Genomic DNA, 11032 nt, shown 5'->3' on the forward strand with positions numbered 1-11032 from the left:
TGTGTTTCAGGTAATGGCTTCCTGAAGTTCTCCAAGCAGCTGATTGGTTGGCCCCATTGCTGATTGGAGAGCTGACCCCGCCCCGCCCCCTCGTCAGGACGCAGCTGTCTCCAATTAACAACCCCAATATAAGCCAGTGTGCTGTTGTTCAGGGGAAGAGAGAGACACAGAGATTTTTGCTGAGAGAGAGAGGAGGTTGGTTGTTTCTCAGGAATTGGGTATGTACTTAGTTAGTTGTTGCTGAGTAAGCTTATTGTTATGTTCTGTGTTTAGTGCTCAGAGAGTTTTCTTTAATGTCCTGGGTTAGTGTTTTCTCAGGTTTTGTTGTGAAGTAGTTTGTACATTTGTGTTATTCTGTTTCCTTTGTTCCCAGGGGGGAAGGGGAAGGCACCTAGGGAGTGTTTAGGCAAGAGGCCCGCGGGCATACATAACCCATACTATTTACTGTCTATGCACACTAGGAAAGACCTGGGCGGACCACCCCCTGTATTTTGGTTAGTTCACCAGGTGGTGCTAGTTAGGTAAGTAGTGGGTAGGCAGGTAAGGTAGGAGAGGGGGTTTTGATATTTACTTTCTTTGCTTTGGTTCCGTCCAGCCCCTTTTCCCCAAACTTACCGTGTGAAGGAATAAATTCTCTGCCTATTTGTCATCCTTACTCACACCTACAGTCCATATCTCTTTCACACCACGGAGAGTTAAGTTGTAGCAGGGTGTTGCGTTCCCTCTTTCTAGAGGCGTGCGTAACATAATCTTTATGGTGTTATATTCAATCGTGCTTAGGTAGCTAGCTACATTTTTCTATCAGCTCTGTAAAACAATGCTAATTGCGTCAGAAGTATTATCTTGTGTTGTATTTTGAAGCTACATGGCCTTATGACTCCCTAGTGGCGCAGCGGTCAAAGGCACTGCACATCAGTGCTAGAGACGTCACTACAGACTCCCTGGTTCAAATCCAGGCTGTATCACAACTGGCTGTGATTGGGAGTCCCATAGGGCAGCGCAAAATTGGCCCAGCGTTGTCCGAGTTTGGCCGGTGTAGGCCATCATAGGTAAATAATAATTTGTTGTTAAATAAAATAAAACATATGACCATGGTTTGTTTATGTGGTCTATTCAGCATGGCTCTGTTCTGTTCTGCCCTGCCTTGCCCCCCTGTGGAGATCAAAAGTTACTTTCTTACTGTTAGAACTCAAATCTGGGATTTTGTCAATGCAATAAACTATTTTTATGTTATTTGTAATATTGTTTTATTGCTATATCCTTATATTGTATTCTAATTAATAATTCCTCTTTATTCTGTACTTTCAGAAACCACAAACAGTATTTGCCAATATCATAACTGGAACTGGACATCTTTCCAGCTGAGGATTGAGGACAGCTTTTGTATGCTAACGTTCTCTCCTTAACAGTTTTACTGGATGGAAACACAGCAAGAAAACACATAGGCCAATATGTAATAGTCGTCTATTTTATTGAAGTATTGGTAGTTGGTTCAACAACAACTTGTTTTACTAGAGGACAAAAAAAATGGAATATGCATAACCCATATTTAATATTCATGCAGTGACTGAACAACAACTGCATTTCCACCCCCACCTCTAAAGGCATAGTATCATGGCAGGTCACCTGTCAAGTCACTTGTCAGGTCAGTCAGTCACTTATTGCTGCAGATGTGCTCAATAATGCTTGAGCTAGGCTGGGCGATATGGACCAAAAGTCATATCCCGATATATTCACGTGTATTTTGTCATCTTCCTCTGCTTACTTCTCCTGGCGCCAGACAGGCAGACTTTGCAGTGCCTCCGTGTGCGACTACCTTGAGCAGCAGTTTGAGGGAAGTCATATCCCGATATATTTAGTCTGAATATCGATATAAGATATATATCCTGATATTTCTTCCGCAAAGTGAGAGCAAATGTTCAGTCAAAGTCAAAGCCAGATATGACATGTCTCAAGTAGTTTTATTGAAAGCGGCTATTTCAGTGAACAGTTGAAAAATCAAATGAATAAATAATAAACAGGGCTCTTCACCTGGTTCAGATTAAATGCTCAGCTGTTCAAATAACAACAACATGTAAACATAAACACTGTAGAACAACAGGACGACCTTTTTGAAATCAAAGCTCCATAAGGTGCACATTTAAATAAATACAAATATCTTAAACAAAAATAGCCTATAAAATAAAATAGGCCTATCTTTTTCTGAAATAAATATTATATATATTTATGAGAAAAGTCAACTTTTTTTTTAGTTTGACAACTTTAAATGGCTTATTAAAATCAAATTACAGATTTCTTCTCCTTTCTAACAAATCCACAGATGCAAATAACGAACATTACAAAATAATAAAATATGACAAACCCTATTAAGGGCAGCAATTATATATAAATAAAGAACAAAATAAAGTGCTCAGTTTGAGAAAATGTTTTTTAAACATCAGCCTGAGATTACCATTTGCTTTTTGTTAACTCCATTTCTTATCTGAACAGCCTCAACCAGTTGCACAAGAAACAGACTATCAACTCAATAAACATTTTCCCCCTCTTTTTTTACTTTGATAAACAGTAATGCTGTCTTGAGGTAGACATTAGAAGACAAGCGTGTCCTCCTTCGTTTAAAGATTTTGTGCGAGAAACACCAGCCTGTCAACGGCATCCGGCTTCAGAGATGCTCTGTGGCAGGTCACGATATTGCCACTGCAGCTGAAAACCCTTTCGGAGGGTGAACTGGTAGCTGGTACCAAGAGATACTTTTTTTGCCAGGTGGCTCAGAGCTGGAAAGACAACTTCATGATCCTTCCACCACTTGAGGGGATCAGTGTCACTCTCCACACTTGCTGACTGCAAGTAATTTGACAGTTCATTTTCAATAGCCTCCCTCTTGGTTGGTGGCGCAGTGGTGGTGGCTGTGCGCTGCTTGAAGAAGCTTGCCAGTGTCTTAGCTTTTGGTGCCACTGCTGCTTCTCCATCTGCAGGCTCAGGCACAGTTGGCACACGTAGGTAAGGCGGTTGACAGTTGCTCTGATCAGCCAGTAGCGTCTCCACCTCCAAGACAGCTCTGTGCTTCAATGCATCAACTTTTTCACTTGGGATATAGGTGGCCCTGAAGCGTGGATCCACAAATGAAGCCATCTCCAATAGGTCAGTAGTGGCTGGGTCAGAATACTTGCGGTTGAGGTACTCAACAATGCTGGTCTTGATCGATTTGCAAAGCTCGCTATCACCCTCTTCACATGCCAGGAGACTTTCGTTAAAAAGGTGCAGCACAGGTTTTACATATGATAGAGTGACGTACTCCTCACCTGACAAAGCATCGGTAAAGTCCTGGAGAGGTTTCAGGACCTTTTGGACTGCTTCTAGGACCTCTAAGTCCTGCCAGGTAGGGACAAGGTGCCTGGTCTTTTTGTCATTAGACAGGACTTTGGCCAGTGCTCCTTCCTGCTCCAGGACTCTCTCTATCATCTGCTGCCTTGATCCCCAGCGTGTGGCAGACTCGGTTATGAGTTGGTGACTTGGCAGACCCAGCTGAATCTGGACTTCAGCAAGATGTCTCCTTTTCTTCCAGCTGTACCAAAAACAGCTTACAATTCTCTTGCACAGAGAAATGGCCCAGGTGACGCGCTTGTCATTCATGCCATGTCCTGTCAGAATCATAAAAAAAACTATTCAACAAATGTGCTTATGCGAGAAATTTGACTCTGTTTTCACTTTAACACACTCATACAACTAAGTGCTTTCCAAAACCAAGCTTTAGAAATATTCTACATTAATATTTTCTTGTTTCATAGTTTATTTTTTTTAAATCAACGCCAGTCCTAATCATAAATATCAAATATTATATTCATTTATTTTGTGAATTTGAATCCTGTAAGTGATTTTGATGTATTATTATTTGTGTATAATTTATAAATGATGACTATACTGTATGTACATTTACTGATGTTTCGTTCTTGTTGTTGTTCTTAGTATTTATGCTTAGTATTTAATGCTACTTCATATTTCTACTCCACTAAAAACTCCACAATGTTTAGGCCTACCTACGTGTCAACATTAGTTTCTAGTTACTTTGCAGTTGGCTCTTCAATCCAGAGAAAAAACTATAGTCTATCATAATAACTAAATATGTTACCTTGATGATATCAACAGGCTAACCAGCATTTTAAAGTCATAATTACCTCACCTTTACCAGCTGTAACATTAAAGTGGTAAACACATCAATGCATCACTAATTCTTATCCAATAACCTAATAAATATGGTTCTGAAATCTACCATCCTGTATTGTAAGTGATTTTACTTTTAGCACTTTATGTTTTGTGTTTTATTAATCCATTTTTGGCCAAGACAGCAGCATAAAACAAAAAAGTTGCAGACAGACACAAAGGAAAATAATGAAAAACTAATATTTTAATGTTTTTTTCTTTAAAGTAAAATATGTGAATAGTCCTTAATAAAACACTGCACTCCCCAATAGCCAAGTGTAGTCTGACCGAAGCACTGCATCCTCATCGTTCAGCTCCACCGCTCTGACCACGTCGCTCCCGTTGGCGGTTGTTATAGCAACCGGATGCTTTTCTTGGAGTTTCCCAGCTTGCGTCCTGCGAGGCCTCAGCTATATGCTCACCGGTGTGATCCTGGGGGGAAATAACTTGTTTTGGAGACACGACGCTGTTTTCATCTCCCCCAGTCGTTGAATGAAGTGAACATGTCACGCTTCATGTAAAGGCTCACATTGTCCTGCTCGACCCACATATCGCTGGTCAACGCCAAAATGGGTCCCGTTAGCGAGCCGGTCAGCAAGGCTCTGCCTGACTTCAGTGGACATTTGTGGCAGTGCTTCTCGTGTAAAGTAGTTGGGAAGCTCATATCTCGGGTCCATAGTTTTCAGTAGCTTTTTTGAATCCGACTTGTTCCACAGTTGCAACAGGGACCATATCTTTAGCAATGTGATAGGACACCGCTGTAGTTATAGTACACCACTTGCCAATTTTCTTTTCATAAAGGCACACTGCGGGAAAATGAAGTTTGCAGTGAGCTTTGTTTCGGGACTGGAGCTTTTCCGGGTTGTCGACGGCTTGCGGCTGGGGCTTCTGCAGCGCGCAGTTTCACACACTCTTCGTATTGCAGTTTGTGCCACTGTTTTAGGTGGTGAAAAAGATTGGTAGTGCTTCCACCCCTGGCTGTAACTTTTTTTATGGCACTGCCTACATATAACGTGATTTTGTTGCTCATCTGATACTTTGAATCCGAACCATCTCCAAATGACTGAGCCAATGCTTTTTCTTTTACTAACCAATTCCTCGTCAAAACGCTCCGCAGACGCTGTTGCTTCCTCCATGTTTGTTGAAGTGTCTGTTCCTGCCCCTCCGCCCTCTGTGCATGAAAGAGGAGGCGCGGGGAGCAGCGCAGAGAGCTCCGGGTCTGCAGCTTGCTTGGAGCAAGGATCAAAGCGCAAATTTCAACTATATCGATATATGCGAAATGGTCTAATTTCATATCACATTTAAAATATATCGATATATTTTTTATATCGATATATCGCCCAGCCCTACTGGTAGGCCCATTTAAATACCTTTTTTGGACATTTCAAGATAGCAGATGTTTGAGTTGGGTCTATTAACACAGCTGTGAGTTGTTATTTTTTTCATTTTTTCATTTTTGACAAAATGAGCACTCCTGGAAGTGACAGATTTTGACTCATATTGAGTGATAAGACTGAGCGATTTAAAAACAATTTTTCAACATTTCAAGATAGCAGTTAGTTCAGTTTGATCTTATTAAAGACAGCTGTATCATTTTTGTATTCATTTTGACATATTTTTTGGGACCACTTCTTTTGCTCTGTTTGAAGGGTGTCAGCTTCTTCTCAGGAAGAGAATCACTTGACCTTTCGACAAATTTTGGGTTAGTTCGACTCATTTTGGATTAGTTCTCTCAAGAAGAGGAAGGACCTGATCCTAGATCATAATGAATCAGATTACATGGAGAGGGGGGGACCTGATCCTAGATCATAATGAATCAGATTACATGGAGAGGGGGACCTGATCCTAGATCATAATGAATCAGATTACATGGAGAGGGGGACCTGATCCTAGATCATAATGAATCAGATTACATGGAGAGGGGGGACCTGATCCTATATCATAATGAATCAGATTACATGGAGAGGGGGGACCCAATCCTAGATCATAATGAATCAGATTACATGGAGAGGGGGGGACCTGATCCTAGATCATAATGAATCAGATTACATGGAGAGGGGGGACCCAATCCTAGATCATAATGAATCAGATTACATGGAGAGGGGGGACCTGATCCTAGATCATAATGAATCAGATTACATGGAGAGGGGGACCTGATCCTAGATCATAATGAATCAGATTACATGGAGAGGGGGACCTGATCCTAGATCATAATGAATCAGATTACATGGAGAGGGGGGACCTGATCCTAGATCATAATGAATCAGATAACATGGAGAGGGGGGACCTGATCCTATGTCATAATGAATCAGATAACATGGAGAGGAGGACCTGATCCTAGATCATAATGAATCAGATTACATGGAGAGGGGGGACCTGATCCTATGTCATAATGAATCAGATTACATGGAGAGGAGGACCTGATCCTAGATCATAATGAATCAGATTACATGGAGAGGGGGGACCTGATCCTAGATCATAATGAATCAGATTACATGGAGAGGGGGGACCTGATCCTAGATCATAATGAATCAGATTACGTGGAGAGGGGGAACTGATCCTAGATCATAATGAATCAGATTAGATGGAGAGGGGGGACCTGATCCTATGTCATAATGAATCAGATTACATTGAGAGGAGGGACCTGATCCTAGATCATAATGAATCAGATTACATGGAGAGGAGGGACCTGATCCTAGATCATAATGAATCAGATTACATGGAGAGGGGGGACCTGATCCTAGATCATAATGAATCAGATTACATGGAGAGGGGGACCTGATCCTAGATCATAATGAATCAGATTACATGGAGAGGGGGGACCTGATCCTAGATCATAATGAATCAGATTACTTGGAGAGGGGGGACCTGATCCTATGTCATAATGAATCAGATTACATGGAGAGGGGGACCTGATCCTAGATCATAATGAATCAGATTAAATGGAGAGGGGGGACCTGATCCTAGATCATAATGAATCAGATTACATGGAGAGGAGGGACCTGATCCTAGATCATAATGAATCAGATTACTTGGAGAGGGGGACCTGATCCTAGATCATAATGAATCAGATTAAATGGAGAGGGGGGACCTGATCCTAGATCATAATGAATCAGATTACATGGAGAGGGGGACCTGATCCTAGATCAGCAATCCAACTCTGGGACACTGCCTGTATGAAACAGAACACATAGTTATAAAGTGTAGTTACAGCAGGTATTTACTGCCATCTAGTGGAAGATACCAATAAAACACTTTATTATCAGGGTGGGGAGACGGCTGATTGAAACCGAAAGTAAAGTTGTTCTTTTGTTCAGGATCCATTTTGAGACGACAGAGCAGAAAACACTACATGGAGATTATTGAAAAATAAAGTAAGTATTTCTGAACAATAATTTATTCTATTGGACAGAGTAAGATAATGAATACTAGGAATGAGATATTACTAGTTAGTAGAACTGCTACTTGAGCTGAGTTGCTGACAGACAGCAGTTTTCAAAGTGGAAACTAATCAGTAGGTCTACATGTTATCAGTAAAACGTCTGGTAAAGATGGCGGAGGAGCTTTTACATTATATGGTTTTATGTTTATCTCAGGGTTTCTCAATCCTTTTGTTCTTACCAGCACTTACACACCTGATTCAACTAATCATCAGATATTTTAAGACAGTTTAATATTTGAGGCATACAAATGAACATTCTCAAATTAAAACATTTTGGGTTTGTAGGCCTGTTAACAATTATTAACGTCCTACAGTAACTCACATTTTGGAGGAAAAAAAACACAGCTAAACTTGGTTACGAGTAAATGATATGTTTATCTAAAATAATGTAAGAGAGATGTCTTGAAGAAACGCGTCTGGGTTTAGAACTCTGTGTCTCAGTGCCCTGCGACGGTGGGAAGTTCGTTTTGCATGGCCCGGTGCTACAGGCGAGTGGATATTTATTTTAAGGACCAATGAAATGGTCTAAAATGCGTAACCTCTGCACACCCGGGGAGCTGGGCAATGCAAAACAAATTCACCCAGTGACCGTTACTTTATTTCCTTATATGAAATTGAAAGTAACTTTGTAGCCTACGCAGTTACAAAATGTCTGTTGAAACTGTGGCTCATTTGTCTCTAGAACGTTAGAACAGTGGTGGAAAAAGTTCTCAATTCTCATACTGGAGTTAAAGTAAAGATACCTTCATAGAAAATGACTCAAGTAAAAGTGAAAGTCACCCAGTAAAATACTTCTTCAGTAAAAGTCAAAGTATTTGGTTTCAAATATAATTAAGTATCAAAAGTAAATGTAATTGCTAAAATATACTTAAGCATCAAAAGTAAAAGTAAAGTAGTGATAATTTAAAAATCCTTTTATTAAGCAAACCAGACGGCACAATTTTCTTGTTATTTTAATTTACGGATAGCCAGGGTCACACTCCAACACTCAGACATCATTTAAAAATGAAGCATTTGTGTTTAGTGAGTCCTCCAGATCAGAGGCAGGGATGACCAGGGATGTTCTCTGTTTAGTGAGTCCTTCAGATCAGAGGCAGTAGGGATGACCAGGGATGTTCTCTGTTTAGTGAGTCCTCCAGATCAGAGACAGTAGGGATGACCAGGGATGTTCTCTGTTTAGTGAGTCCTCCAGATCAGAGGCAAGTAGGGATGACCAGGGATGTTCTCTGTTTAGTGAGTCCTCCAGATCAGAGGCAGGAGGGATGACCAGGGATGTTCTCTGTTTAGTGAGTCCTCCAGATCAGAGACAGTAGGGATGTTCTCTTGATAAGTGTTCAAATTGGACCGTTTTCTGTCCTGCTAAGCATTCAACATGTAACAAGTACTTTTGGGTGTCAGGGAAAATGTATGGAGTAAAAAGTACATAATTTTCTTTATGAATGTAGTGAAGTAAAAGAGAAAGTTGTTAAAAATATATTTCTCAAAGAGATAATGAATGAATGAGAACAATTGACATTCAAGAATTAGTCACTGTGTTGACCACAACCAACATGCTGGATCTCTGTTTAGTTGTCACTGTGTTGACCACAACCAACATGTTGGATCTCTGTTTAGTTGTCACTGTGTTAACCACAACCAACATGCTGGATCTCTGTTTAGTTGTCACTGTGTTAACCACAACCAACATGCTGGATCTCTGTTTAGTTGTCACTGTGTTAACCACAACCAACATGCTGGATCTCTGTTGAGTTGTTACTGTGTTGACCACAACCAACATGCTGGATCTCTGTTTAGTTGTCACTGTGTTAACCACAACCAACATGCTGGATCTCTGTTTAGTTGTCACTGTGTTAACCACAACCAACATGCTGGATCTCTGTTTAATTGTCACTGTGTTGACCACAACCAACATGCTGGATCTCTGTTTAGTTGTCACTGTGTTAACCACAACCAACATGCTGGATCTCTGTTTAGTTGTCACTGTGTTAACCACAACCAACATGCTGGATCTCTGTTTACAGGGGTCAGTGCTCTAAAATGAGTCTCTCTGGGGAGAGAGAGGAGGGGGGCTCTGCCTCTAAAATGAGTCTCTCTGGGGAGATAGAGGAGGGGGGCCCTGCCTCTAAAATGCGTCTCTCTGGGGGACATGACACCAAAGCTAAGCGGTAAGATGACAATTTTATGAAGAATTGATTTAGTTTATTTCCTAAATAATTAGCTATCTTAAGGTGAATGCACTTACTGTAAATCTCTCTGGATAAGAGCATCTGCTAAATCAGGGGTTCTCAATCCGGGGTCTGCGGAGGTACTGCAGGGGTTCTGCAGGAAGCGTGGGGAGTGGTGGTGGATCCAGGGAGAAAACTAAACTAATATTCTGAAATGTCATTGTGGTCTTATGTTCCCATCTATTGGAATTATTTAGCAACTGCAGTAGTACTGAAAAAATGTGTTATTCCTTACTAAAGTAGTAATTACTGAGAATTACTAGTTAATTGTATCACTTACAACCATAAAATAACCACTTATACCATAACAAACAATTAAACTGACATAAACCAAAATCACTATATATGTAGTTATTTAGTTAATTACCAAATTGAGCCGGTCGGTCACATTTGAGAGTGAGGGAGATATATAGCATTTTGCATAAAAAAACATGATTTTTGTCTCTCTGAAATGAAACCATCAAGTGATTGATTTGAAACAAATCCTTGTCTGTGAGACATGTAATAATTAATACATAATTTCTTTAAACAATAAAAGCTCATTTCTGTAAAGTGATATGTTGCGTTTTGGAACTCTTCTTATGTTCCCCATCTGAGATCAGAGTAGATGAGAGATGTAATGTTTGTCTCTGTTGTGTTGAAGACCAATCAAGCAGGAGAGACCAGCCTCCCCTGTACCCAGCTGTGTGTCCATGAAGAGTGACCAGTCTATGGGTCTACCTATAGAGTTTAGAGAGGGAGACTTTTCTACTGAACAAAGGTAAGAAGAACTCATGGTTCATGGTCAGTGAGTTAAACAACACTGTCTCTAGTCATTTCTCCTCTCCCATTTTCACATTTCTTTTGGTTGTTTTCATAATCCATAGGCTAATCCTTTAGTCCATTTTCATAGTCCTAAAACAATATTAAACAAACACAACGTTCCCTCTGTGTGTGTGTGTGTGTGTGTGTGTGTGTGTGTGTGTGTGTGTGTGTGTGTGTGTGTGTGTGTGTGTACTCTCCCTGGATGAAGAGATATAATCTCTATCCTGATTGCCTAGTCACTTTTACTCTTACCTACATGTACATATTACCTCAACCACCTGGTACCCCTCCACATTGACTCAGTACTGGTACTCCTTATAGTCTCATTATTACCTCAACTACCTGGTACCCCTGCACATTG

At 40.6% G+C, this 11032-nt stretch overlaps 2 long non-coding RNA genes across 2 annotated transcripts in view; both read left to right on the top strand.

Moving 5' to 3' along the window:
• LOC145875705 (uncharacterized) overlaps positions 1–1614 on the top strand; it is a 5343-nt gene extending 3729 nt beyond the window's left edge. The window contains exons 3-4 of the long non-coding RNA XR_014391304.1: positions 1–1049; positions 1309–1614. The exon at positions 1–1049 is cut by the window's left edge and continues 1327 nt beyond it. This is a non-coding gene — a long non-coding RNA (uncharacterized LOC145875705). The remainder of the gene's footprint in view (positions 1050–1308) is intronic.
• A 5886-nt stretch (positions 1615–7500) lies between these two features.
• Positions 7501–10627, top strand: LOC123733240 (uncharacterized). Its single transcript, XR_014391302.1, has 3 exons — positions 7501–7574; positions 9664–9807; positions 10511–10627. It is a non-coding gene; the product is annotated as an uncharacterized LOC123733240 (long non-coding RNA).
• Positions 10628–11032: the final 405 nt, after the last annotated feature.

Source organism: Salmo salar, unplaced genomic scaffold (assembly GCF_965601325.2).
Source record: "Salmo salar unplaced genomic scaffold, fSalSal1 ptg000321l, whole genome shotgun sequence".
NCBI classification, from domain to species: Eukaryota; Metazoa; Chordata; class Actinopteri; order Salmoniformes; family Salmonidae; genus Salmo; species Salmo salar.